We start from the raw sequence: 27528 nt of genomic DNA, 5'->3' as shown, positions 1-27528 counted from the left end.
TGCAGAAGACAGCCAGAAAAATAAATCAAGAGCTAGAGGAAATGCTTCACAGTGAGAGACTTAAGGAGGTCAATGCGTTTAACTTATCCAAAAGAAGACTGAAAGGTGACTTGATTACAGTGTACAACTAACTACCTTCTAAGGGAGTAAATTTCAGACACTAAAGTGCTGTTCAATCTGACAAAGAAAGGCATAACATGACCCAATGGCTGGAGTTGAAAGAAGACATATTAGAAACAGACACAATTTTTTAACAGGGAGGATAATTAACCATCAGAAAAATCAATTTGCAAGTATGGAGTAGGGTGTATTACATTTATGGATCTGAATTCATTCCCAGGGTGACATTAAGTGTACTGTGTTGTTGAAGGCGCTGAGCCAAATCCCATGAAACCTAAACTCTTTTACACTACCCATCTCCTCAGAAAAAAGCCTGGAAGAACAGATAATTGTTGGACAATGGCTAATAAATTTGGGCTCTGATAAACAATTAACCAATGATGGAAATGAATGCCACAATCACGGGACTGAAAACACAATTTCCTTAATTCCCTCACAATTAAACCAAGAGTTGTTAATTCAAGCAGCTCAAATGATCTCATCAGCCATGGGATAAGATGAACAGAGAGTCTAGGATAACAGTCCATTTAAGACATGGGAGCAAATGCAGACCATAAAGCATGTGTTTAAATTAGCTCCAGTCAAGAAATGCACCTTACCATTTTTGCTACAACATTATATACTAGTTGAAATTTCTAAGTGGTTTTAAATTGTAGCTCCACACAGAGTGAATTGAAGTAACCCAGCATCAAGGTGGCAATCCGTGGATCAGCACGGCAAATTCCACATTTTTTTCAAGTGTCAATAAAAGGTGTCCCTAATTACTGCTACATCCACCAGCAGCTAAAGATAAAACAGTACCTCCAGGATGCAAGCATAAGCAATAAAAGGCAAGAAAACTCCTGAGGGAACCAATATCACCTCTTTCATTTCTTCCCATTATTTTCTTCTCCCTACTAGTGTAACTTCAATCTTGTCTATGTTAAGTCACAGTCAGTCTCCGTGTTGCCCTTCTCCAAGCCCTGGCAAAGCACTGAGTTAAGTTATCAGGTGCAACAGCCAGCTTGACCAGAATTACTTGGTGAATATTTGTACACTGTTGAAAATGTAAAGTGCTATAAAAGTGCTGAGCTAAAAGTGCTATTATAAATGACCATTTAATTATTGTAATTAGCCAATGATTTAATGTATGAGACATTTCTTACAAATTCAGTATACAGTCTTAGTTTCCAAAAAAAATTAGTAAAGAATTTGCAGTATGATGCTGCAGTGAAAAAACTTGATTTCAGTTTATTTCAGATGCTTTAAAAATTCTCAGCCAAGACAACTGCAAGTTATACTGTCCAAAGCATAATATCTTGTTATGTGAATATTTTTAAAGCTACACTTCACCTGCTTCCCCAAGACATGATTCTTTATGTTTTAAAAATAGACTCCCCTGATCCTGTTAAAATCACTAAACAGTTTTACATAAAATAGCAAATTAAATGTTAGCTTTGTTCAATAGGAAAAAATCCACATCACCAAACGTCATAAAATGTTAGCATAAAATTTAGTTACAGGGGACCTTCAAAATTCCTGATGTTGTAAAAGAACCAGGTGAGCTACACATTTTGAATCTTCCATGAACTCTACATTATTTTGTTTTGCTACTATTCATTCCACCTAAAAACACTACAGTCCCAGTCCAATTCCCCAAAACTATCCACCCCCGAGTTGCTCCATCCCTATTTCATTAATAAAGCCCCTTCTAATAACACACACATAGTTATCCATCCCATATCCCTTTAGTCCAGACACACAAACCTTCCAAAGGGAAAAAACTCCTACCCCTTTCTTCAGCTCCTACCTCCTCCTACCCTTCACTTCATCTTTCTGTGATCCTACCTTTGAGGATAATATCCTGGGTGCCAAAGCCCGTTACTCAATCCTGCTGTCACCACCATAAGCCACTGTAGTGCTCTATGCTCCAGAGATCTGTGATGATCCTCCGAGTCAGAGGCACCCCAGAATGTACTGTGTGCTACAGTGAGTCACCATGTAACATAGCTTTACACTGCAGAGGCTCAACACAATGACAGAGGTGGTGGTGGACTGGAGCAATTGGCATTAGTCCCAGGTATTTTCTTCAAAGTTACGGATCCGGGCAAGATCTAAGGAAAAGAAAGTGAAGAAAACTCTCGGGTTCATTCTAAAGGGATAAGAAAAATAGCTGGAAGAGTGCAAGAGATGCTTAAAGTGTACTTAATTTCTTATCTGAACCAGTCCTAGCACTGTGAAATGGTTAGGACTTGGATTGGATAGAAATGAGAGGAAAAGTTCAGTCTGGTTCAGATACCTTCTAACCTGGTTCACTCAAGTGTAATAATACACACATTTGCTAATCTTCTAGCACCACTTTTGGCCCTTGTCTGGAACCTATTGTGCAGTTTATGGAATAATAAAATAAACAACTTGTTACTTACAAACTAGAAATAATAATCTTCTTTTGCTGTCATTGCAGCCTTCCTTCTCCTCCCCATCAAACTCTCCTCTCACACACAAATACTATACATTTTTTAAAATCCCAGTTTATCCAAAGGCTTTCATTTCATTGTTAGCAAATAATTCTTCAGTCCTACAAGGTAGATACAGAAAAACCATGCAAAATCTCAAACTTTCACATTTGAATTGAAAGAGCTAGGTAATGTCAGAAAGAATAGGTAAGATATTTGCATGAAGTACAGTAAACAGACAACAAGCCATGCATTTAGTTTTATAGCTGAAATTCTATGGGGGCTACTTTCAATTTAATATCTGCTAACTACAATAAAGATAACATGATGGTAAATTGTCAAACATTCTGTTACAGGTCTGGGTTTTGGTCTTGGATTTAATTTTTTCTGATTTCTTTTATTAATTTCTCTGATTTTCTAGGCATGAAATGAGTGAAATGAAGTATGAATTCTGTCAGAATAGATCATGTTTGGTGGCTTGAAACATAGAAGGTTTTCTTAAACACTTATTTTAGCTAGAATGATTAAAGTGACAGCACTACTACTTTTTGTGATACCTGAGCTGTTTCTTATTCTACTGAAATCTAACTTTATTTTTGTTGTTAAATTCAATCATTCTAAATAAGTGTCTATAAAACTTATTTCTGAGGGTATGTCTTCACTACCCGCCGGATCCAGGGCCACGAGAGGCGCAGGCAGAGTCGACGGGGGAGCAGCAGCAGTAGACTCACCATGGTGAAGACACCACAGTAAGCCGATCTAAGAACATCGACTTCAGCTACGTTATTCACGTAGCGGAAGTTGCGTAACTTAGATCGACCCCCCACCCCCACTAGTGTAGACCAGGGCTGAGAAATGATCCCAACAAACAGCAGTCCCAGTCATACATGATTTCCTGAAGGAGCTAATTCAATGTATTTTTAAATGGATCATTGTGTAGAGACATTTTTCACTTTTATTTTTCTTCAACTTGATTCTATTGTACTTTAATAGATTTGATAGAACAAAATGGCATCACCAAAATGCCTTTTCAATTCTAGAAGCTAAGCTTTAACAAAGTCAGCATTTCATATTGGCAAAATAATAATAAAAAAGTACGTGACGATTTGGGGGATCTGTCTATTCAATGAATTCTGGTTGATATTATGAAGTTGTTACTATGAAGATTTGTTATAACACTGAATGCCTCTATGTATCTGTGGAATACACCACTATTGGCTGGACCTGCAACAAATACACATCAGATTGAGGGCAATGGGGAATACTTAACTTTAACCACCATATTCTGACCACACAGTAGTTATGCTAACCCGTACCTGGGTTGGAAAAACAGTTCTCTCCAAATTCCCTCAAGAGGGGCTGGAAGTTTAGAGAGTGGAAAGACAGCAAGGCAACAGAGGCTGGGTGAGTCACGGGAAAACTCAGGGAGACACATAAGAAGTTTGGGCAGGAGAGATGAAAGGAATGGACTGGCAAAGGTCAGAGTAAGTAAGCTGGGGGAGAAGGCTCCAAATTTCAGCACACAAGTGATGTTCTTCAAGAGAAGGATGCTAGATGGCCCCAGATAACTCTTACCCAACCAAAAGAATGCTCTGCAGTGGTGAGCAAATTGAGGCAGGGAAATACTTATAGAATTTGTTTCTGTATAACTCTCTGTTTCTTGTGTGAATAAGTAAAGATAAATGTTGTGTTTGAGTCCCATGTAAAGTCTGTATGTGTTACGTGATACATCTTACCACGTGCCACCTGAAAGTTAACCCAGAAGCTCATGCCTTTGGTGGCATTCTGTGAGAGGGCATGTTTAAGCAGCTATGGGGGAGTCTGAAGGGCCAACACTGGTTCCAGGTTCCAGGGCAGTGGGTCACGTGGTCTAAACTCTCAGAAGGGTGTGCTAGATAGAGGATCTGCACTCCAAGAGTGCACCAGGAGACCCAAGCCAGGGTCAGTGATAAGATTCTCTTCAGACTCCGGAGACTTAAACCACCCATGGATTCAGCATCTGAATGCTCTCACAGCAGTTGAGTGGCCAACGGGGTGGGGTGGTGGTGGAGGGTAAGAGATTGACAGGCCCTGTGACAACATACGCATGTATATACATTACATATAAAACTTCATTAAAAGAGCATCAAGGTTGCAAAGGAAGCACTGAAAAGGTAGGAAATGCTAGAATTATGGTTGCCTGTGCAACCTTAATTCAGCTATCTTGTGCCTTTCCGTTATGATACAGTGTTTACCTACCTGATCACATATTTTTTTCTACAGGACTCCCCCTGCCTCATTTAGCACACAGGATGAATGGTGCTCACCTGCCCTTCCTCAGGCCCAGTTGCCCTCTCCCCATAAGCTACATGTCCCAGTCCCTGTTTCTGCCGCTCCTGATTCCCTGGCTTCACATCTCAATCCCATCCTGCCCCCCCTTCAACCCCCAACCCTTGTCTGTAGGATGACCAGATGTCCTGATAGTATAGGGACAGTCACTGTGTTCGTGCTTTGCCTTATATAGGTGCCTATTACCCCCAACCCCCTGTCCCGATTTTTCACACTTGCTATCTGGTTACCATACTTGCATTCCCCTTAAGCCCAGTTCCTCAAACCTCTGCATTCTGATCAAGCAGCTTCCTCTTTTAACTACTACTTGCTTGGGTGCCAGCAGGGGGACCACACACAGCACATGAGAGACAGTCTTCCTCCTCTCAATTCCTGTGCCCTGCATAAGAAAGGGCCCTGGCAACCAGAAGGAGCAATTTGCAGAGCATTTCCTGCTCAGTGCCAACAACCCTTGGCTGAAGTATGCTCCTCACAGACAGAATCTTTGAAGAATTTAGGTGCTAAACACTAACTGGACTCTACTTATCATGGGAAAACTGAGAAATTCAGAGGCTCATAAATGGGTCAAATTTCAGTGTATTTTCATAGGGAGGGCAAAGGCAAACCCTGATACCAAGGTGACCACCCTGACAAATTTCAAGTTTCTGCTCCAAAGCATGAAGGCCCTAGAGCTTCTCAACTTACGAGTTGTATGTATTTTTTAACATAGGTGAAACAACATATTTTTCCTAACCTGCTTCTGAGAAATGGCTGAACCTCTTTTGCTGACTATAATTAAAAATATTCAAACTGAGGCAGACACCCAGCGTAGGAATTTCAGCCCAAACAGTAAATGTTTACCAAAGTTATAAGCAACTGTCAACAGGGTCTTATAATAACTGTCAGGAAACCTTAAGTTTGTGTGTCTCTACCTGTGCTGCCTATAATACTGATATGTGTACACAGAATGTGCCTCTCATAGTTCGTATGGTAACTTCCAACTTATCTGTATGTGTATATCTATATCTATCTATCTATCTACCTTACTATATGTTCCATTCTATGCATCCGATGCAGTGGGCTGTAGCCCACGAAAGCTTATGCTCTAATAAATTTGTTAGTCTCTAAGGTGCCACAAGTACTCCTGTTCTTTTTGTGGATACAGACTAACATGGCTGCTACTCTGAAAAAAGAATGTCAAACACTATTATCTTCTAGTTTATCATGCTTCACATAATGCTGATTCCCCCCCGCCCCACCATTTCTGACGGACATTGTCCCTTAGGAAAACAATGAATTTCAACTAATGAATGGACAACGTATGCAAAATCTTCCTCTCCCTCTCTCATCTTTATAGCTGGAGCACTATTGTCCGCTATAGTAAATGCTATTTAAACATTTTCATTATTACCCTTTGGGTGAAGTCCTAGCCCCATTGAAGTCAATGAGAGTTTTGTCACTGACATCAATGGAGCCAGGATTTTATCCCTTTATTTTCTCAATTGTAATTTTCAGACAATGACAGTTTTGGGGATAACATTTTCCAAGATTGAATACTTTCAGAAGGGGAATTTTCCTGAAAATTTTGAGCAAAAATGGTTGTGGCTATTTTGAGTTTGATGGAATTGAAAAAATACACCTTTCCCTTTAAAATTTTGTGTGGCCATTAAAAAAAAGAAGCAGGGGAGAGAGAGAGCCCCAGCACAAAAACAGCTTGGACTAGAAAGCTTAAATTTAGCCAGGAAATAGCCCTCATTGAGGAGAAGTGCCTGTGAGTGTTTCCGTGAAGACTCATTTGTTTTAGCCAAGCCACAAGAGTTTGAAAATTGCTCTTCTTTCACTTAATGAAGGACTTCAATAGCTCAGACATAGGTAAGAGGTTTTTCGCAGGAGTGGGTGGGTGAAATTCTGTGGCCTGCGTTGTGCAGGAGGTCAGACTAGATGATCATAATGGTCCCTTCTGACCTTAGTATCTATGAACCTATGTACTTGGGGTCCAATTTTTTCAGTGTTTTTCTTTACCATTGGCCAGAATGAAAGGGAATCTGTACTGCTGATGTATGCTTGGCTAATATAGCTACTTAGTGTACACTGGAGAATTCCTCTCAACCATTCCACAGTTGTTAAGGTATGAAACTGAATGAGGGCAGAGTGCTCTGGGAGTTCTGCCTGATTTGGAGGAGACTGGATTGTGCAGATGAAAATGTTATGCACCCAGTACATTTTCAATGTACATAGGGTGCAATGAATAAGACAGGATTCTATACGTACCAGTCGTGTGGTTCCAAGGTATTCTACGCTATTTGCTTTTATTTTGTCACATGTAAAGTTAGGATGACTTAGTTATCATGGACCAAGCTCTCAGAACCAGGCCTTCTGTTGCCATCTCAGCTCGGGGCAGGGGATTTGAAAGGTATGTTAACCATTATGACTGCACAATCTTGCAGCTGCCAGGCTAATCCTGAGGTGCAACTGAGAGCAACTGCAGGACTGCTCTAAGTGACCTTGGGTGGTAACAACTGACAAAGGGTTTGAAATCAGCCAGACATAACTTTTCCCTGGCTACCACCTCTAAAATGAAATTAGCTCTACATCACCTGTGCCAGGAGAAGCCCATCAACCTGGCTGTGAAACTGCTTTAAAACAACAGACCAATGCAAAATAGCCTCAATGAGGGCCAGTATCTGACCCGGGAATCAAACTCTACAGACTTCTACAGCACCGATAGTCTCAAAAATTAAATAGAAGTTCTGTGGTGGGATAGGAGCAGGAGGCGTTCTTCTGGCAGTTGGTGGTTTCTATAATGGCTGTTTGATAATGTTCAGTCTTGGAATAAGACTTGGAAAGAAGGATCAGTGGCCGGGGGGAGGAAGGGTGATGAAACATGCACACAAAAGTCTGCAGCACATGACTAATAGAATCTAAATACATTCATTTCAATAATCAAGATAAGTAATGGAGATTCCTACCTAAATACTGAGCAAGAACTATTAGTGAATTCCTAATATAGATCATCCTTGAAACATACAGTGTTATACATGCTAGGGAGACCATGATAAAAAAGAGTTTTAAACTACAAGTTATCGGCATCCCATTTCTAAGATAGAACTAATACAGTGATTTTTATATAGTCAGATCAAAAATAACCCTGGCATTTAATGCGTGAAACACCTTTATTGCAAATGACTGCTTCATACTCTACCACTGTATCAACTGCATCACTATTTCTTGAAAGAACAGGGTATAGCAAGGTATTGAATAATAACAAAGGTTCATTATATGTGTAATGAGACTGTAGATTGTTCAGATTTGTGTTTTATTTTTAATGATTGGCATTTTCTGGTTTTTATTATTTATATTCTTTGGTTTTCAGTTCATAAAGCCTTAACCCATACTTTTAAAAACACTTACTAGACTTCATGTCAAGTTCTTCCATATACAAGGACCAAACATATTACTTCAGGAGTAATTACCTTTATTTATGATACTAGATCACTACTATTAGAAGGAAGAAAATTAAGATATTCATGAAAAAGCATAGTTTGTGTTTCTCCTATGTAGTAATTTGCATTGAAATAAACACAGAAATGTTTGACTCTCTCAGAAGATAGGAGCCCTTACAGATATGAGGGTACCGCACAGAGATATCAAAGGCACGACAGTTACATACCTAAGAAAAACTGACATTCATGACTTTTTGTTAGGATTCTTTAAAAGATTTGCAAAGGGTGCTGTCCAGTCTCTTTTACTACCATGAATATCTGCCACAATATACACAGGGCACTTGTTCACTCTGACCAAGCCCCCATCCCCAAAGGGATATAGGGAAGGTGGAATAGGAGCTGGCTATATCATTTTTACACCCACTGGGGAATCCCCTGCAGAGGACGTCAAGATTAATTCTGACCCTTTTGTGCTGCTGGAGGAACAAGACAGAGAATTTGGCCATAGAAATTTGATACCGATTTATTACATTGTGTCCTGGACTTAGTCATCATAGATCTCAAGTTCTGTAGCACATGGATAAATTGGCCCACATGAAATATCCAGTTACAATATGCATACAACATATTGTCCAACTGCCATGGCTGAGGGGCTAGCTGCACCTCTTTCCCTTTTCTAATTTTATACCTCACTGCGAGCTAAGTTATGTGTCCTTCCTCTTAAGGTACAAGAACAGACTTACATTCTCCAAGCCACCACCAAACCTCACGTGAATTTGAGGATTTCTCACTATAGTTGGTCAGAAGTTTGTTGGCTAAATATTTGATTGATTAATTCATTGTCACAGAATGCTGATTTGTCAAAACTGAAAAATTTCAACGTAACGTATCAGTTTCAACAGACAGACATTTTGTTGGGAACGTTTCTCAGGTCCAGGGTGGAATTTCTGATCACACAGAGACCCACCCCAGAATAACTAATTTAGCGCAGGGACTTGAACCTGCTTCTCTCACATTCATCCCAGGTGAGTGTCCTAACAATCAGCTTGTAGCATGAGCTCCTCTCTCTGGCACAATGACTATTTATTTATACAGAGTGCAACAGTTCCAACAGGAGAGATTGAGCAAGAGACTGACTCTTTTGCATGGTGGTAAAGACACTCACCTGGAGTGTGGGAAACCTAGGTTAAAATCTCTGCTCTTCATGAGTCATAGCAGGGGCTTGAATCTGGCTCTTCAACATCCTATGTGACTGTGCTACCAAATTGGCTATTCTGAGGTGGGCTGCACTCATGATTTTCCACAACATGAATTTCATTTTCCAGCCAGGTCTCTTTCTCACACAGCTACTCCTGGTCTGACCCACTCTTTTCTAACTCATTTCACTGTTCCTCCAAGACAGCAGTCAGAGCCATTAAGGCTGGCATGGTCTCTTAAGGACCCATTCAATCTCAATGAGTCATAATCACTGATCTTGTGATTGTATTTCATCTGTGTGTGTTGACAATAGCTGCTTCTATTTGAAAACCACTGTGGTTAGACTATCAACCAGTGGTACGTGGAACCCTAGGGATCCACAGACCATGTCTAAGAGGTCAGCGAAAGGTTGTCATTACCACAGAAAAGTGGTTTTCAACCTGTGGTCCGTGGACCCTTGAGAGTCTGCAGACTATCTAAGATTTCCAAAGGGGTCTGCACCTTCATTCAAAATGTTTCAGGGGTCCATAAGTGAAAAACCACAGGTTTTACACATCATCTTAGAAACCCAATGCAGACATCACATTTTGAGATATAGATCAATAATCCTTACTGAGCTCATTCACAGTTATCCCACCAACCATCTCTCTGACGAAATGGTGCAGAGCTCATAGCCTGAAGTTCTATGCTGTGGTCCCATCAACCAGTACAGGCAAACAGCATCTCATTTGAACAGCTGAAGTCACTCATTATTCCATATGACTATACCCTGAGTAACAACTTCAAAATCTGGCCCATAGTTCTTAGTATTTTGATTGCTTCAACATAAATCTGAAGAAACAGAACATATACTTTAGTAGAATATAGAAATATTACTATGATTTCAATATGTGTATTTCATGCCTGCAGCATATTTTACTTCTGTATGCTAAAGGAGCCCTTAATAGCTCATTACTTTTGATGCTCCATTAGCCTGTGATATTTTATTTTCTGGAGCTCCCCATAATGTTCTCTGTTTTACCGTAACACTTGTTATTTGTGAGACAACCTAAAGACAGAAAAAATATATCTTAATTATGACATCTATTTGGGGAAATGTTTAAAAATGGATTAAGTGTGTGAATTTTGTGCTCTTGAGTAATAAAATGACCAAAACATCAATAAATGTTTGGTTTTAACAGTTTAAGCAGTAGTTTCAGAGTCTTTCACCTGCAATCATGTTTCTGACTTTTCCCTGTATGTTAAATAAAACTGTGGAGTACTTTAATTTACATAACCCATTAATTAACTTCTGGGAGCAGGATTTTCCAAGACCAACCAGCCATCCCACACAAAGTGCTCCAGGATCAAGTGAGGTCACAGAAAGAAAAGTAACAAACCCTCCTCAGAGGCAGTGTAACTCTTTGGTGAATGTGTGCTAACAAGTCTCCCTCCGTGCCTGATCTGCAGAGAGCATGAGTCTGTTTCAGTCCCAGCTAAAAAGTGCTGGCTCTTTACCACAAGTGTTAGCAGCTTATGCTTTTAGCACTGGAGGTCCATGGTTCAATCTCCAATGTGTCAACCAAGAACACAGCTGTCACAGGAGCCGTCATTATACTAATCCCAAAAGTACAAGAGGGTCAGAAAGAAGATTTTAAAAATCTGAGAGATGAAAATCTCTAGTTCAGATAGGCTGAAGCTTCCATTTTCTAGGAACAAGAAACTAAATAATAGATTTTTCTGGACCAGTTGCCTCTAAAGGGGTTTGAAGTCACTCACTGTATTTTGTGTATGTCCTGTCTCTTTCTATAAGGCTCCATAAGTCGAAGTCAGGTCTGTGGATCCACAGGCAACCTTTCACAGTTTAGCCACCATCCAACAGCTTGCTAGTAATTACAGGGCTGAGTCACTAATGGAACTCTGGCCTGCCCCTAGAGGCACTGTCCACAGGTGTCCTGATCGGAGGCACTCCTGGCTCCACTGATTGGTCTGGCTGCGCTATTTAAGCCAGAAGAAGGCATAGGAAATTATGTGTGCAACTGGATGAATTCTTGGCTGGCTGCTGTGTTGGAAAAAAATTTGAAGGAAAAAGTAGTTAAGGACATTGAGGTCAATGGTAAATGGGACAAAATACAACACGGTTTTACAAAAGGTAGATCGTGCCAAACCAACCTGATCTCCTTCTTTGAGAAAGTAACAGATTTTTTAGACAAAGGAAACGCAGTGGATCTAATTTACCTAGATTTCAGTAAGGCATTTGATATGGTGCCACATGGGGAATTATTAGTTAAATTGGAAAAGATGGGGATCAATATGAAAATTGAAAGGTGGATAAGGAATTGGTTAAAGGGGAGACTACAGCGGGTCCTACTGAAAGGTGAACTGTCAGGCTGGAGGGAGGTTACCAGTGGAGTTCCTCAGGGTTTATTGGTTTTGGGACCAATCTTATTTAATCTTTTTTATTACTGACCTTGGCAAAAAAAGTGGGAGTGTGCTAATAAAGTTTGCGAATGATACAAAATGGGAGGTATTGCCAATACAGAGAAGGACGAGGATATCATACAAGAAGATCTCAATGACCTTGTAAACTGGAGTAATAGTAATAGGATGAAATTTAATAGTGAAAAGTGCAAGGTGATGCATTTAGGGATTAATAACAAGAATTTTTGTTACAAACTGGGGACGCATCACTTGGAAGTAACAGAAGAGGAGAACGACCTTGGCGTATTGGTTGATCACAGGATGATTATGAGCTGCCAATGTAATATGGCCGTGAAAAGAACGAATGCGGTCTTGGGATGCATCAGGCGATGTATTTCCAGTAGAGATAAGGAGGTGTTAGTACCATTATACAAGGCACTGGTGAGACCTCATCTGAAATACTGTGTGCAGTTCTGGTCTCCCGTGTTTAACAAGGATGAATTCAAACTGGAACAGGTACAGAGAAGGGCTACTAGGATGATCCGAGGATTGGAAAACCTGTCTTATGAAAAAAGAAAAGGAGTACTTGTGGCACCTTAGAGACTAACCAATTTATTTGAGCATGAGCTTCCGTGAGCTACAGCTCACTTCATCGGATGCATACTGTGGAAACTGCAGAAGACATTATATACACACAGAGACCATGAAACAATACCTCCTCCCACCCCACTCTCCTGCTGGTAATAGTTTATCTAAAGTGATCATCAAGTTGGGCCATTTCCTGCACAAATCCAGGTTCTCTCACCCCCTCACCCCCCTCCAAAAACCACACACACAAACTCACTTTCCTGCTGGTAATAGCTTATCCAAAGTGACCACTCTCCCTACAATGTGCATGATAATCAAGGTGGGCCATTTCCAGCACAAATCCAGGTTTTCTCACCCCCCCACCCCCATACACACACAAACTCACTCTCCTGCTGGTAATAGCTCATCCAAAGTAACCACTCTCCCTATAATGTGCATGATAATCAAGGTGGGCCATTTCCAGCACAAATCCCCAACCTGAAGCAAATACTCACCAACAACCACATACCACACAACAGAACCACTAACCCAGGAACCTATCCTTGCAACAAAGCCTGTTGCCAACTGTGCCCACATATCTATTCAGGGGACACCATCACAGGGCCTAATAACATCAGCCACACTATCAGAGGCTCGTTCACCTGCACATCCACCAATGTGATATATGCCATCATGTGCCAGCAATGCCCCTCTGCCATGTACATTGGCCAAACTGGACAGTCTCTATGTAAAAGAATAAATGGACACAAATCAGACGTCAAGAATTATAACATTCATAAACCAGTCGGAGAACACTTCAATCTCTCTGGTCATGCAATCACAGACATGAAGGTCGCTATCTTACAACAAAAAAACTTCAAATCCAGACTCCAGCGAGAAACTGCTGAATTGGAATTCATTTGCAAATTGGATACTATTAATTTAGGCTTAAATAGAGACTGGGAGTGGCTAAGTCATTATGCAAGGTAGCCTATTTCCCCTTGTTTTTTCCTACACCCACCCCCCCCCCCAAGACGTTCTGGTTAAACTTGGATTTATGCTGGAAATGGCCCACCTTGATTGTCATGCATATTGTGGGGAGAGTGGTCAGTTTGGATGAGCTATTGCCAGCAGGAGAGTGAGTTTGTGTGTATGTTTTGAGGGGGGGGGTGAGAAAACCTGGATTTGTGCTGGAAATGGCCCACCTTGATTATCATGCACGTTGTAAGGAGAGTGGTCACTTTGGATAGGCTATTACCAGCAGGAGAGTGAGTTTGTGTGTGCGGTTTTTGGAGGGGGGTGAGGGGGTGAGAGAACCTGGATTTGTGCAGGAAATGGCCCACCTTGATTATCATACACATTGCGAAGAGAGTGGTCACTTTGGATGCGCTATTACCAGCAGGAGAGTGAGTTTGTGTGAGGGGGGGCGGAGGGTGAGAAAACCTGGATTTGTGCTGGAAATGGCTCAACTTGATGATCAATTTAGATAAGCTATTACCAGCAGGAGAGTGGGGTGGGAGGAGGTATTGTTTCATGGTCTCTGTGTGTATATAATGTCTTCTGCAGTTTCCACAGTATGCATCCGATGAAGTGAGCTGTAGCTCACGAAAGCTCATGCTCAAATAAATTGGTTAGTCTCTAAGGTGCCACAAGTACTCCTTTTCTTTTTGCGAATACAGACTAACACGGCTGTTACTCTGAAACCTGTCTTATGAAAGGAGACTCAAAGAGCTTGGCTTGTTTAGCCTAACCAAAAGAAGGCTGAGAGGAGGTATGATTGCTCTTTATAAATATATCAGAGGGATAAATACCATGGACGGAGAAGAATTATTTAAGCTCAGTACCAGTGTGGACACAAGAACAAATTGATATAAACTGTTCATCCGGAAGTTTAGACTTGAAATTAGACAAAGGTTTCTAACCATCAGAGGAGTGAAGTTCTGGAACAGCCTTCCAAGGGAAACAGTGGGGGCAAAAGACATATCTGGCTTCAGGACTAAGCTTGATAAATTTATGAAGGGGGAAGATATGATGGGATAGCCTAATTTTGACAATTAATTGATCTTCGACTATTAGCAGTAGATATGCCCAATCGCCTGTGATGAGATGTTAGATGGGGTGGGATCTGAGTTACTACAGAGAATTCTTTCCTGGGTGTCTGGCTGGTGAATCTTGCCCACATGCTCAGGGTTTAGCTGATCCCCATATTTGGGGTCAGGAAGGAATTTTCCTCCAGGGCAGATTGGCAGAGGCCCTGTGTTTTTTTTTGCCTTCCTCTGCATCATGGGGCCTGGGTCACTTGCTGGAGGATTCTCTGCACCTTAAAGTCTTTAAACCACGAGTTGAGGACTTCAATAGCTCAGACATAGATTAGGGGTTTGTTACAGAAGTGGGTGGGTGAGATTCTGTGGCTTGTGTTGTGCAGGAGGTCAGACTAGACAATTAGAATGGTCCCTTCTGACCTTAAAGTGTATGATTCTATGAATAATTTCTAATACATTTGAGAAAAAAAATCACAAACTGGATGTGGAACGTTAATTAGTGGAAAAATAGGATAAATTAATCAACGAATTTACTGCTCAGCTCTAACACCACTATTCATTTTTCACTTTTATCCAAGAATCTCAAAGAACTTCACAAACATTAAACACACACATCTGTGGTACTATTATCCTCATGCTCAAGATGGTTAAACAGAAGCACTGAAAAGTTAAATTAACGTGGCCAAAGTCACACAGTAAGTTCATGGAAAAAGTAATTAGTAGAAAATCCAAGAGCCCCGATTCCCCTTTCACCTCAAGATCACACTCCCTTCTGCTTTATCAAATCACCAAAAGCAAGTGCATTTTTCTATAACATTCAAAATATTCAGAAGCAGTTCTTTGAATATTTAAGGTTCTGTATAAAAGAGTCAGGGACAATTGCCATTTAAAGTAAAGTAAGAATATCCAGTGCGTTATTTTTTGTTGGATGATTAAGTTTGATTTACTGCATGTATGTAGGAATACGGAAACTTCAGTACTGCAGCCGAAGTTTCAGTGCCATAAGGCATGGTAGCACGTGCCACGACTGTGACTTATAATAAAGATTTTCATCCTGTAGAGGCAGAGCCACAAATTAAATTCATTTCATTACAAAAGCACATACCTCTCAATACTTTTTATAGTTCATGGCATGAATCCTATAATAAGCATCAAGGCAAGAAGCACAAAAGCTCTTTAAAATTAACTGAGGATGTTTAAACAATCCCTGATACCAAAAAAGGTCAAAAAGACTACCACACTTTAGAGGACTTAGTTGGCAGACAACTTTATTCAACAGGTCTTTGGAATTTTTTTAAGCATATATTTTGGTATTTATTCTTTTGGAAATGAAAAATGAACATGCAGCTTGCAGTGCGTTCTCCAAAGCCCACTGGAGATAATGGGAGTCTTTCCACTGACTTTGATGAGTTTTGGATCTCTGAATCTCATTTGCTACTTAAAATAAACCAGCCTATCCTTCTCTAAAGTTGCTGTCAATTTAAAAAGGAAACTATTAGGTAGCCTTGAAATAGCAGGACACACTTCTTAACTACAGGCGGTGTTGGTTTTAACATATGGACACTTGGTACACCACCCAAGCACAAAAGTGAAATAAAACTAAAACCAGTGCACCTTTATCCCAGTTCCGTGTGTCAGCCGCTGTTAAATTAACACAGTGTTTGTGTCTTCCAGATGGAAGAGCCATATGAAGCAGATGTACCAGTCCTAAAGCCTGTGTAGTGCATATTCCAGTAAAGGTCCCTAAAGTAGTAGAAGCAGGACAAATAGTGTCAAGTCAGAGAAAGTATCAGCAGCCACAGAGGGACTGCTTAAAAATGCCTTTAATTAATGTAAAATACTTTGTTGAAGTTAATGGATAATGAGAGTATGCTTATATTTACTTTAATGACAACCAGAACTGGCCTTAAATATAAGAAGATGAAGAAGAAAAAAATCCATGATGTGCAGCTCAGATTAAAAAAAAAAAACTGAATTCATTTTGACTTCTGTGTTCTTTCTATAAGTATACTAGGGAATGATTTTACTGGCAGTCATGTTCATGGAAAAAGAAAATTTTAAACATGCTTTTGGAGCATTAGCAGAAAGTAATTCTGAATTCTGAGTATACATGGCAGAATCTTGATGCTATAAGTTATTTGTATCTAAACAAGAACCAGAAATAAAACTGTGTTACCTATATGTCCTTCAGGAACTCATCTACTCTATGGCACAAAGACTGTGTTAAGACAATTGTTCAAAATGGTTGGAAATCACCATCTCATAATCAGTTTACAAAACACGCTTAAAGTGGAGCTGTACCTTGAAAAGTTGTTCTAAAATTAGTAATGCAGGGTCCTCTACTAACTGTGTCATTGATTCTCAGATTCAAGTTACTCCATTTGCAAGCTAACACATTTGTTTCCTAACTGCCAGTCCCACAAACTCACCCCGAATTCTGTCACTCTTGCTGGTTTCTTTCCCTCTCATGCATCATTACCACCACTCATAGAGGCTCTGTGGAATGTCTTTGCAATTCCATTATCTTCGGATCATGCCCTCAAATTACACATGTGCAATCCCATTATATATTTTTGCACAGGTGTCACTGGAGGCATAGTCTGAAGACAATTGGGTTGCACAGTTGTATCTGAGAGCATAATTTGGCCCACGGAACGTCTATTACTGGCTATGTGTGAAATGGAAAGAATGCAGCCTGACTCAGACTCCAGGGTGATTTTTTCCAGTCGGGCATTAAAAACAAAGGGTGAGATCCTGGCCTAATTGAAGTAAATAGCAAAACCCTCACTGACTTCAGTGGGGCCCGGATTTTACCTAAAACATCTTTCCTGTTGTGCAGTGAGCAAATTTGAAACATTTTGAATAGGGAGTCCCACAATGCCACAGAACTAGTTGTGTTAAACACTTGTATTTTAAAACAGTTTCTTTTCAGTGGCAGATGGTGTTGTGTGCGCCTTAAAAAATGAACTGCATTCACTTTGCTCATCCAAGAAGTCTGACATTTCAAAATAAGATACAAGTTAATTTTCAGCCCGATATTTCCCTAAACGCTAAATTTGTATCGGTTCCTTTAAAGTAGCAAAAGGGTGTGTAAAAAACAATTGTTGCCAGCTAGCTGTCTACTGGGTATAAAAGAAAGAAAGCTGTAATGTGAGAAATATTTGCTATAATATAAGGCCCCAAATAACTTGCCCTTTTGAAATCTTCAAATAAGTAATTTTCAAGCAGCAATAACTGTTGGTGAAATTCACAAACTTGATATACGTAGAAGAAATAATTTGATGAAACATGAAAATGTGGCTGCTCCAGATGCTTCTGTGCTCCAGACGTTTTTAAAAGGTGTAAGTCTTGTTGGATGATTTTGGTTTACTTGTTCCAGATGTATCAAATCATTTAGAAAAAACACTAGATGTGAAGGAATACTCATTAGTAGCAAACACATGCATAATGAGTCGTTGGAGAAAGGAATTATTATCTTCAGTGTCAGAATGGATTACTGGCATGTTGCCTATTCGAACTTACATGTAACAACTCAGCAGACAACCAGACATAGAAAGAAGTGGAACTGAGCTATCACACTAAAATTGATATAATTTCAGTTGTAACTATGTCATATTGTTTGAAGTCCCATCCAGAAAAACCATATATGGGAAATGATGTCAAACTCTATTTAAAGATTTTGTTTCAAAGTGAAAAAATCTTTCCCTTTGATCTGCATGACTGATCTCAGCTCTGATACCCAGCCCTCCCTTCACGCGCTGAATGTCAGTGGGAGTTCTACATGTCTGGAAATCAACATATCAAAGTCAAGGATCCACTGTGCAAGGGTAGAATTTTGCCTCAAATGTTGCTGATCGGTTCTGCTGTGTATCACAGTCCTACATAGGCAGAAGCTGAGAGATGTATGTAGTGTTCTACTCATTGCGGGGGAGAATGCCTTGTATTGCTCTGAAGTAATGTTTGTGAAAAAGAAGGGGAAAATGTGGGGTATTCCCTGAATTTTATCAGGAATCTGAATACCTCCTGTGGGGAAGAGGGGGAATGATCCTTTATGTAGAACTGGAAATTTTATTGCATTCAGCATTATATTTTCAATGTTTACATTCCTGATCATTCTGCCCTGGAGCTGATAGAAAAAAAAAATTAAACCCAATGACCTACCTCTGGGATAGCATTTGAGGAAAACAAACAAACAAACAAACAAACAAACAAACTCCAAAAAGCAACATATTAAATTGTTTGTAAATTAAAACATCAAGGAAAAACCTTTGTAAGTAGAGCACAACTGTATAATGCACAACTTTCACTTCCAAAGACAACTCTCTTTTTTAATAAAACTAGTAATTTAGCAATAACAGCGAACAGACACTTTGATGCAAGCCAGAAACAATCATGATACAACCATGGCTCTTAGCTATCCCGGTTAGTTCAGGAAGCAGTATGATACGAACGGTATGTCTACAATGAAATCACAGTGTGTGATTGCAGCTCCAATTGATATACCCCAGCTCTTTTTAATCCGGCTAGCTCAGGCCCTGGAACAGTGAAACCATGGCAGTGCATGCTTCAGGATGGGCTAATCCTGGGAGTAATTATCCAAGGTTCCAGGCACACTTGTATAGCCTGCGCTGAGCACACACAGTCACTCCTTCGCTGCTCTGGTACCTGAGATAGCTACATCAATGCTGTCTTGGGCATGTCAGCTCAAGCTGCAATTACAGCCCATGATTGCAGTATAGAATACCGTAAGTGAAAAGTCAGACTCTACAGCATGAGAAAAGTTTTACCCTGCAGCAACATTTTGCAGTGTACTATCTAAGAGTCCAGCTGATGTTTATGTGTGACACTTTTAGACCAGAATTAACCAGGCTTCCATTTTTGCAGCACAAATTTAGATCAAACGATTATCATGTGGGCACAGTGACTCCCTGATAATGCCTGTGACTCCGGGACATGGCCATCTACATAAACTAAATTGCCAGCTCAAATTAGCTCTCACAAAAGAAGAGGTAATTGTCTGAAAAAAATGGCCCTACATGTTCTAACAAAAAGGCTCTGTGAGTGTTTTAGAATTAGGTAAGAGGATGCCTGAGTCAACATATGGACATTGGAGGCCTGCCTCAATAAAAGAGGACAAATATCCATAGCTGGATATTTATGCCACCATGAAGTCATGAGTTTTTCTTCACCATTACCTTGTGTTCTCTCCATCCGTCTGTCACGTAACCACCTGTTGTCATTTCTCTTATACTTAAACTGTGAGCTCTCTGAGGAAGGGGCCGTTTTTTTTGTTATGTTTGTTCAGTGCCTAGCAACAATGAAGCTGGGCCCTTAGGTGGTACTGAAATACAAAAAATAATCATACTATTTACAACTTTGATAGCTGAGAATTTAGCGCGCTTCACCTCTGGGGAAAATCACAAGTGATGTTCCCGACAAACGACAGTGATGAATAATCCCCAAAACATTCAGAATTCAAGTATAGTTTAATTCTAAAGGTGGGTGCAGGTTCAGAGGAAAACCTAATTTATCCAAACCACTTCACCTACTCCGACCTGCTATTTTGTATGCAAGGATTAATGATGACCTGCATTTTAATAATGTTATTCTATAGAACGTAAAGTTAAAATCCATAATATAGAACTACAATAAATCAGCCCTATTCCCCATTACTTTCCAGTTGCTCTACACTGTTCTGGTGGAACAAACGAGCAGTAAATCCATTTTAACCAGTTAGTTAAGCCAGGTTTACAGCTGCTTTGTATCACTGGAGTGGCGCAAAGCAGCCTGATTGTACCAATGCAGCTGGCTCAATAATTCTGAAAAAATTAATATTTTTTTCTGTTTTAGACTACTGTTTAAATTTATTTAGTGGTAATCAGCACGGGGTAAAAATCCAAACACAGCTTTGGGACGAGCAGCTGAAATACTTCACAATGAACTAGTTACAATGAGGAGTGTAGCAACCCATAGCTATTTCACATATATACATTCACTAGCTGCTCTGCTGTTCCTTCCTCCTGCAGCATACCAATAATTGTGTCTGGGAGCCATGCCATCATTCACAGTAAGCAAGATTCATCTTCAGTGTAGCTCATTTAGGTAAAGCTGGTGTAAATCCAATATGATCACTAATAGGAGCCCGGATCCTGTACCTGACTCTGGTGTGGAGTGCCACTGACTTCAGTGGAGATCTGCTAGTGTAGGATTGGGGCCACTAGGCATAGACAGATTAGATACATATGGAAATCTAACAATGTATGAATAACAGGTATAATGAAGAACAAAAACAATTTAACACTGAGAAAAAAAAAATTGTCTCATAACACATGCCTGCCTATTTGTATGGTACCCGCCAGCTATATAGTACTGCAGGTTTAGTTTAACTGTGAGGTCAGCATGAATTCTGAGTCACACTAGTAAATTAACATGACAAAATATCATCGCTGGGTAATTTTCAGCAACTTCAAATGTTAAAGAGAGGAGGGAAAGTCTGCTTTCCCTTCTATGGCATTACTGTGAATACACATCAGTGAACTGAAAGAATTTGGCCCATGTAGTACGAATGGGATATGTGAACTGGCTTATTGTAATATTTTCATTTTTAAAGGAAGGCAATTTAGAAGTGGATTCTTAAACATGCTTGTATATACATTATATTAATATTAGCATAATTAAAAAACACTTAAAAACCCTAAAATCAATTACAAAAATCAATTGCATTTTTATGATGAAAAGAGATTGTGAAACTCCCTCTTTTACAATCATACTTTGTGCTTCTATAGCACTTTCCATCACAGTGCCTCCAAGAACTTATATTAAAAAAAAAAAAAAAAGACTTAGGCTTCAAAGTACCCCTCGTGAGATACACCAAGGGAGAGGAGACTGGGGAAGAACCATACGCACAGAGGACTAGATCCACCCAGAGATTTAGGTGTCTAACTGTCAATTTAGACAACTATGTCCAAAATTTAGATCCTCAAAACCTCCGCTCAGCTGTCACCTAACCCTGGGGACACCTCAATTCACTCCGTGTCTAAGTTTCTACGGATAAAGAAGATCCTTAGTTGCCTAAAAAAAAATCTGCTGGTGGGGATGCACAAAGCCAACTAGGCAGAGCCGCTTGGGGTCTAATTTATGCTAAACTCCAGCCAGGATTCATTCATTCATGAGGAATGTGTGTGCTTATCTCGCCTGTGGGGCATGCTCTGGTAGATGTGCTCCGGGGCCGCTAAAGAGCACACCTACTGAATCAGGCCCTGAACCAAACATAGGAGGAGGTGGTGGTGGTGCCACTGCTGGCACCCCACATATGCTATAGCTCAGTGGCCAGAGTACTCACTCAGGATGTGGGTTCAAATATCTCCTCTGCCTGATCTAGACACTTGATCCGTGGTCTCCCATATCTGAAGAGAATGCCTTTACCATTGGTCTGTTGGGTATTTGGGGATGGGCCTGCCTCAGTTTCACCTGTTGAAGCTGTTCTACTGTGCATAAATAATTAAGTATTCCTTGGGCCAGAGATAGAGAGCGTAAGAATTACTCTATTGTGGTGGCTGGGGCCCCCAACTGGGAGTAGGGTGACCTTGGTTCCAGTTTCTCTTCCAGTCTGGAGTTAAGCACCTAAATTTCTGAAAGGGGCATGGCTTCTGCCACACTGCTCTCATCAGCATTTCCTACTTTGAATCCCTTTCTTAGGGGAGTCTAATTCTCTCCAGGGCATTGTCTAGAGAGCCAGGACACCTCATCTGGGGCTGTGGATTCCATTGGGTGGCGGAGTCCCTAAAGTTAGTCATTGCAATACTGAACCTAAGATCCCTTCGCTAATCTAGCCCGGAAAGTTTAAAGCCATGATTTTTGGAAGCGATGATCACCCACAACTCCAAAAGAAGCCTGCGGGGGCTGTGAATGCCACTACCTCTGAAAAGTAATGCATTCATTTCGGTGTCTATAGATGAAGGTAGGTACTTCATTTTAGGTATTCAATTTTGAAAATTTTGGCTTAAATCACTTGTCCAAGGACATTCAGAAAATATGTGGCAGAGCTAGGAGTAAAATCTATGTCTATGTTCTGATTCCCACTCCTGGGCTTTTACCAATGGCCATACTTTCTCTTGGTAGCAGCCACACAAATATGTTTTGTATTTGATAAAATAAAAGCTTCTCTGTTCAGTTGTAGGTAATATTATCATGTCAACCAGTAGATGACAATATTTTTCTCCAAATGACTACAACTATTGCATTTCAAAATCTGAAAAACATTTACTTAAACTGTTTGCAGAAAAATGCTCATGCATTCAATCATTCTTTATTTCTGTTTTCTCTTTGGCTGCAATCATGCTGTTGCTTAAAATGAAAGAAGAGGTAAAATTACGTGTGCCTTTCCATGATTAATTTCAAAACTACAAAATGAACTACGCCGTTCAAGACTACTATACTTTTGTAATCACTTCCAGATTACAGAAACAACTACAAATTAGTTGTTAAAAACCTTATGCATGCAAGAGGAATGGCAAACAATGTCATAATAGGAGGGGACAGAAGGTGAAAGCAAACTAGCCACAGAATGTGTATGCTCTCAAGGCCAGATGCTCAGCTGCAGCAGAGGAGTGTTTAGCATAGCTGAAGGGAGAGGGGTCCTTTACACTTCTTTAATAATTCCCAGCTCTGACTAGGCCAGTCCTCTAGTGCAAGCTAAAGAAGCCTGCAGTCACCTTGCATAAGAGGGAATTTCGTCCAAGCCTGGTGGATCTATGGGAGGCCAGGGCAATGTGCATGCAGCCATTTTTAGCCCAGCTGCCTTTTGGTACCTTCCTGCACACTTGCAGCACCACCACTTGAGGTAAAAAAATTAGTATAACCTGGAGGTATAACAAACATTTTAGCTAAGTTCTACCAGACCAAAAGGGGATGATGATGTGGTGTCATTCTGGTTCCTCCAGTCCCTTCCTACCCCTTTCCATCCCTTCCACAAATCCTGGACTGTACAGAGAATCATAAACAGGATTCAATAGGGTGTGGCTGGTGCTCCTCAGTGGAGGAGAGACTCAGGCAAGGATTTTAGGTGGCATGATTTGGGCCAACAGTTGTAGATGTTATGTTATGTTATGTAGATGTTATGTATTCTAAGGAGGGCATGGGATGTGCATAACAGTGCACTGCATGTGTTTTTATGTTATAATATACAAATAGAAAATCATTCAATTTGGGGAGAGGAATGTAGATCTGAAATGTGCATATCCCAAGCAGCAGCAGCACCAAGGGAAGGGGGCCCAGTGGGGGGAAATGTGTGTGCATGCAAATACAGTCATGCAGGGAGAGAGACATGTATCTATTATCTCTGTGACTCAGCGGCTGTACTCAGGTACCATACAGGTGACCTGTTGCCCTACAGTTCTGATCTCTCACTCCGGTACAGATGTGCAAAGGTAGCCTGCATTTCTCCAATGGGAATGAAAAACAAAAAACTCAAACCACCCTTCCCCACCTTCTTCTTCAGACAGTGAGGCACTTGCAATACAAGTTTTGTTTATCCTGGTTCAATAAGCCTTTATGTATTATAGCAGAGTAGCAAGCCTGCCATAGTCAAGTTCAGGTTCAACAAATGGAAAAGCACAATCACTGACAGAGGAGTTGAAAAGAACATAATGCAACACTCTATGTATGTAAAATTATCTCTTCTTTTCATCTGAACTGCAAAGAGCTCCCTTCAATATGAATATTGCTGACTCAGAGTGATCTTGGCTTCATTTCTCACCACTTTACCCATTTCACAAAATCATATGAGCACAAAACACGTTATGTAATGTACTTCATAATGCTCATAATCCAAAAGCCTTTCTTAGGCTGCTTCCACTGGAGATTTCTGCTTATACTTTAACAAAAATAAGTGAAAGGAAAAGTGTCATTTTTTTTGAAAATCCTTATAAAAGACCTTTGGTACGACATATCTTCATAACAGGAAAAAGTTAAAATAAGCTTGGAAAAAAATAATGTGCCTACGAGTATTTGCACTAGCACACACCTTTCAAAACTGGCCCAGTGCCTGATGGCATTAGGGTGGAACAGCCACAATAACATCTCCCACTATTGAGATCACCAGGGACTTAAGACAATCATAAAGACATTCAAAAGGTAGCAGCTGACAATTGCAGTACTATGTACACTTGCTGCTTGCTGAACTGTGGAGCTGAATTAGCTCATAGGAGAGAAGAGACCTTTCATCAGCCCTCTTCTCTTATCAAAAGATTAATCAGTAGAGACCACCAAGAGAAGAGTATTAACTGGGAAATGTGATTCCAGAAAGAAGCTTTGGAAGAGCCAAACAAGTATTTAAATTGTACTATAATGGCCTCAAATAATGACCCCAAATCAGTCATGCAGGAGAGTTATGATCTGTAAACCACGGTATTTTGAACTTTGCAATAGAATACTATAGTATATTTTTGTATGGAGTGGACCTCATGTGGACAACCAATGGTTGGCACACGTATTGAATGGGAGAAACTCATAGTTGAGTTAAACCTTTGGGGAGTTATAACAATTAACAGGTCTTTAACACAGAAACTAGCCAGTTCACTGAGTGCTTTAGCCGCTAACGAGAAAAGATTTACTGAGTTTCCTGAATAATGTCTATTTAAGAGCTATGTGTTGGTGCTTAAAAAGTCCACATGTGCAGTCTGATTTTGTGTATGAAATGATGATTCCTAAAAGGAAATATTTTTTTCTCATAGGACAAGACTGATGCTTTACATCAAATCACATTAAACAAGCTTGTTGCTTTAATTAAATTGCAGTTGGCTATATTGAAAAGTCTTGTTTTAAGTAGACTTCTATCCATCACAATTAAAATTGTGTTTGTTAAACTACTGTATAGCATTTAACAATAAACTACTGAATTAAAATATAAATCTCTATGTTGCTTTCATATAATATACACTAAGGAGAAGCAAAATGCTCTGTTTGGTATTTATGCTGGCTCCATGAACATTCATTACAAGATATCCATGTTGTTAAGTTTAACAAATCTCAGCTCTATTTGATGCTGCAAACTGCTAGAATTTTGCTAAAATTGAAGCTGTTATGAAAGTAGGAAAACAAATGCCACCTGTATCCAAACTGGATAAGGGCTCTTCCTTTCCGACGTGTCTGCAAAACTCCTCTTGTGCATGCCATTTAAAATAAATGTCATTCATAGCACAAGACAACATTTATCTTATAATAATGGTCAGTCTCTTTTGCTTGATACACCATTATGCTTCCTGAAAAGCATCAGTCAATGTGTTAGTCAACTACCAGTCAGACAAAGGGTAGTTTTTGTCTTTCCAGTGCATTTTTATTAGTATAATTTAAGTGGATCACTTCATTCTTGTTCTGCTTTGTTGTTTTGAGGTCATATGATTTGTGCAAACTAAACTGAAGTTCAAATTAGGGCTGTCAATAATAGCAGCTAACTCACGACATTAACTCAAAAAGTTAATCGAGATTAAAAAAATTAATTGTGATTAATTGCACTTATAACAATAGAATACCAATTGAAATTTATTAAATATTTTTGGATGTTTTTCTACATTTTCAATATTGATTTCAATTACAACACAGAATACAAAATGCACAGTGCTCAGTTTATATTATTTTTGATTACAAATATATGCACTGTAAAAATGATAAACAAAAGATATAGTATTTTTCAATTCACCTCATACAAGTACTGAAGTGCAATCTCTTTACTGTCAAAGTGTAACTTACAAACACAATTTTTTTTTGTTTACATAACTGCACTCAAAAACAAAACAGTATAAAACTTTACAGCCTACAAGTCCACTCAGTCCTACTTCTTATTCTGCCAATCACTAAGACAAACAAGTTTGTTTACATTGACGGGAGATACTGCTGCTTGCTTATTATTTAAAATGTCACGTGAAAGTGAGAACAAGTGTTCACATGGCACGTTTGTAGCCGGTGTTGCAAGGTATTTACATGCCAGATATGCTAAACATTCATATGCCCCTTCATGATTCATCCACCATTCCAGAGGACATGCTTCCATGCTGATGATACTTGTTAAAAAAATAATGCATCAATTAAATTTGTGACTGAACTCCTTGCGGGGAGAATTGTACGTCTCCTGCTCTGTCTTACGCTCATTCTGCATACATTTCATGTTATAGCAGTCTCGGATGATGACCCAGCACATGTTCATTTTAAGAACATTTTCACAGCCGATTTGACAAATCATAAAGAAGGTACCAATGTGAGATTCCTAAAAATAGCTACAGCACTCGACCTATGGTTTAAGAATCTGAAGTGCCATCCACAATCTGAAAGGGACGAGGTGTGGAGCATGCTTTTAGAAGTCTTAAAAGAACAACACTCTGATGAGGAAACTACAGAACCCAAACCACCAAAAAAGAAAATCAGCCTTCTGCTGGGGGCATCTGAAAATGAACATGCATCAGTCCACATTCTTTGGATCATTATCAAGCAGAACCCATCATCAGCACAGAAGCATGTCCTCTGGCATGGTGGTTGAAGCATGAAGGGACATGTAAATCTTTCGTGCATCTGGCACATAAATGTCTTGCAATGCCAGCTACAACAGTGCCATGAAAATGCCTGTTCTCACTTTCAGGTGACATTGTGAACAAGAAGCAGGCAGCATTATCTCCTGCAAATTGTAACCAACCTTGTTTGTCTGAGTGATTGACTGACCAAGAAGTAGGACTGAGTGGACTTGTAGGCTCTAAAGTTTTACGTTGTTTTATTTTTGAATGCAGGTTTTTTTAACATAATTCAACATTTGTAAGTCCAGCTTCATGATAAAGAGATTGCACTACAGTACTTGTATGAGGTGAATTGAAAAATACATTTTTTTGTTTTTACAGTGCAAATATTTGTAATAAAAATAAATATAAAGTGAGCACTGTACCCTTTTATTATGTGTTGTAACTGAAATTAATATATTTGAAAATGTAGTAAACATCCAAAAATATTTAAAATAAAGGGTATTCTATTGTT

General features: G+C 39.7%; 1 protein-coding gene across 3 annotated transcripts in view; it reads right to left on the bottom strand.

Annotated features, from left to right (window-relative positions):
- Positions 1-27528, bottom strand: part of CHRM3 (cholinergic receptor muscarinic 3) — a 458319-nt gene that overhangs the window by 135814 nt on the left and 294977 nt on the right. The gene's annotated exons all lie outside the window — the stretch shown is intronic.

The sequence above is a fragment of the Chelonia mydas genome, chromosome 3, assembly GCF_015237465.2.
Source record: "Chelonia mydas isolate rCheMyd1 chromosome 3, rCheMyd1.pri.v2, whole genome shotgun sequence".
Classification (NCBI taxonomy): domain Eukaryota; kingdom Metazoa; phylum Chordata; order Testudines; family Cheloniidae; genus Chelonia; species Chelonia mydas.
This window is presented reverse-complemented; position numbering and strand designations above follow the sequence as displayed.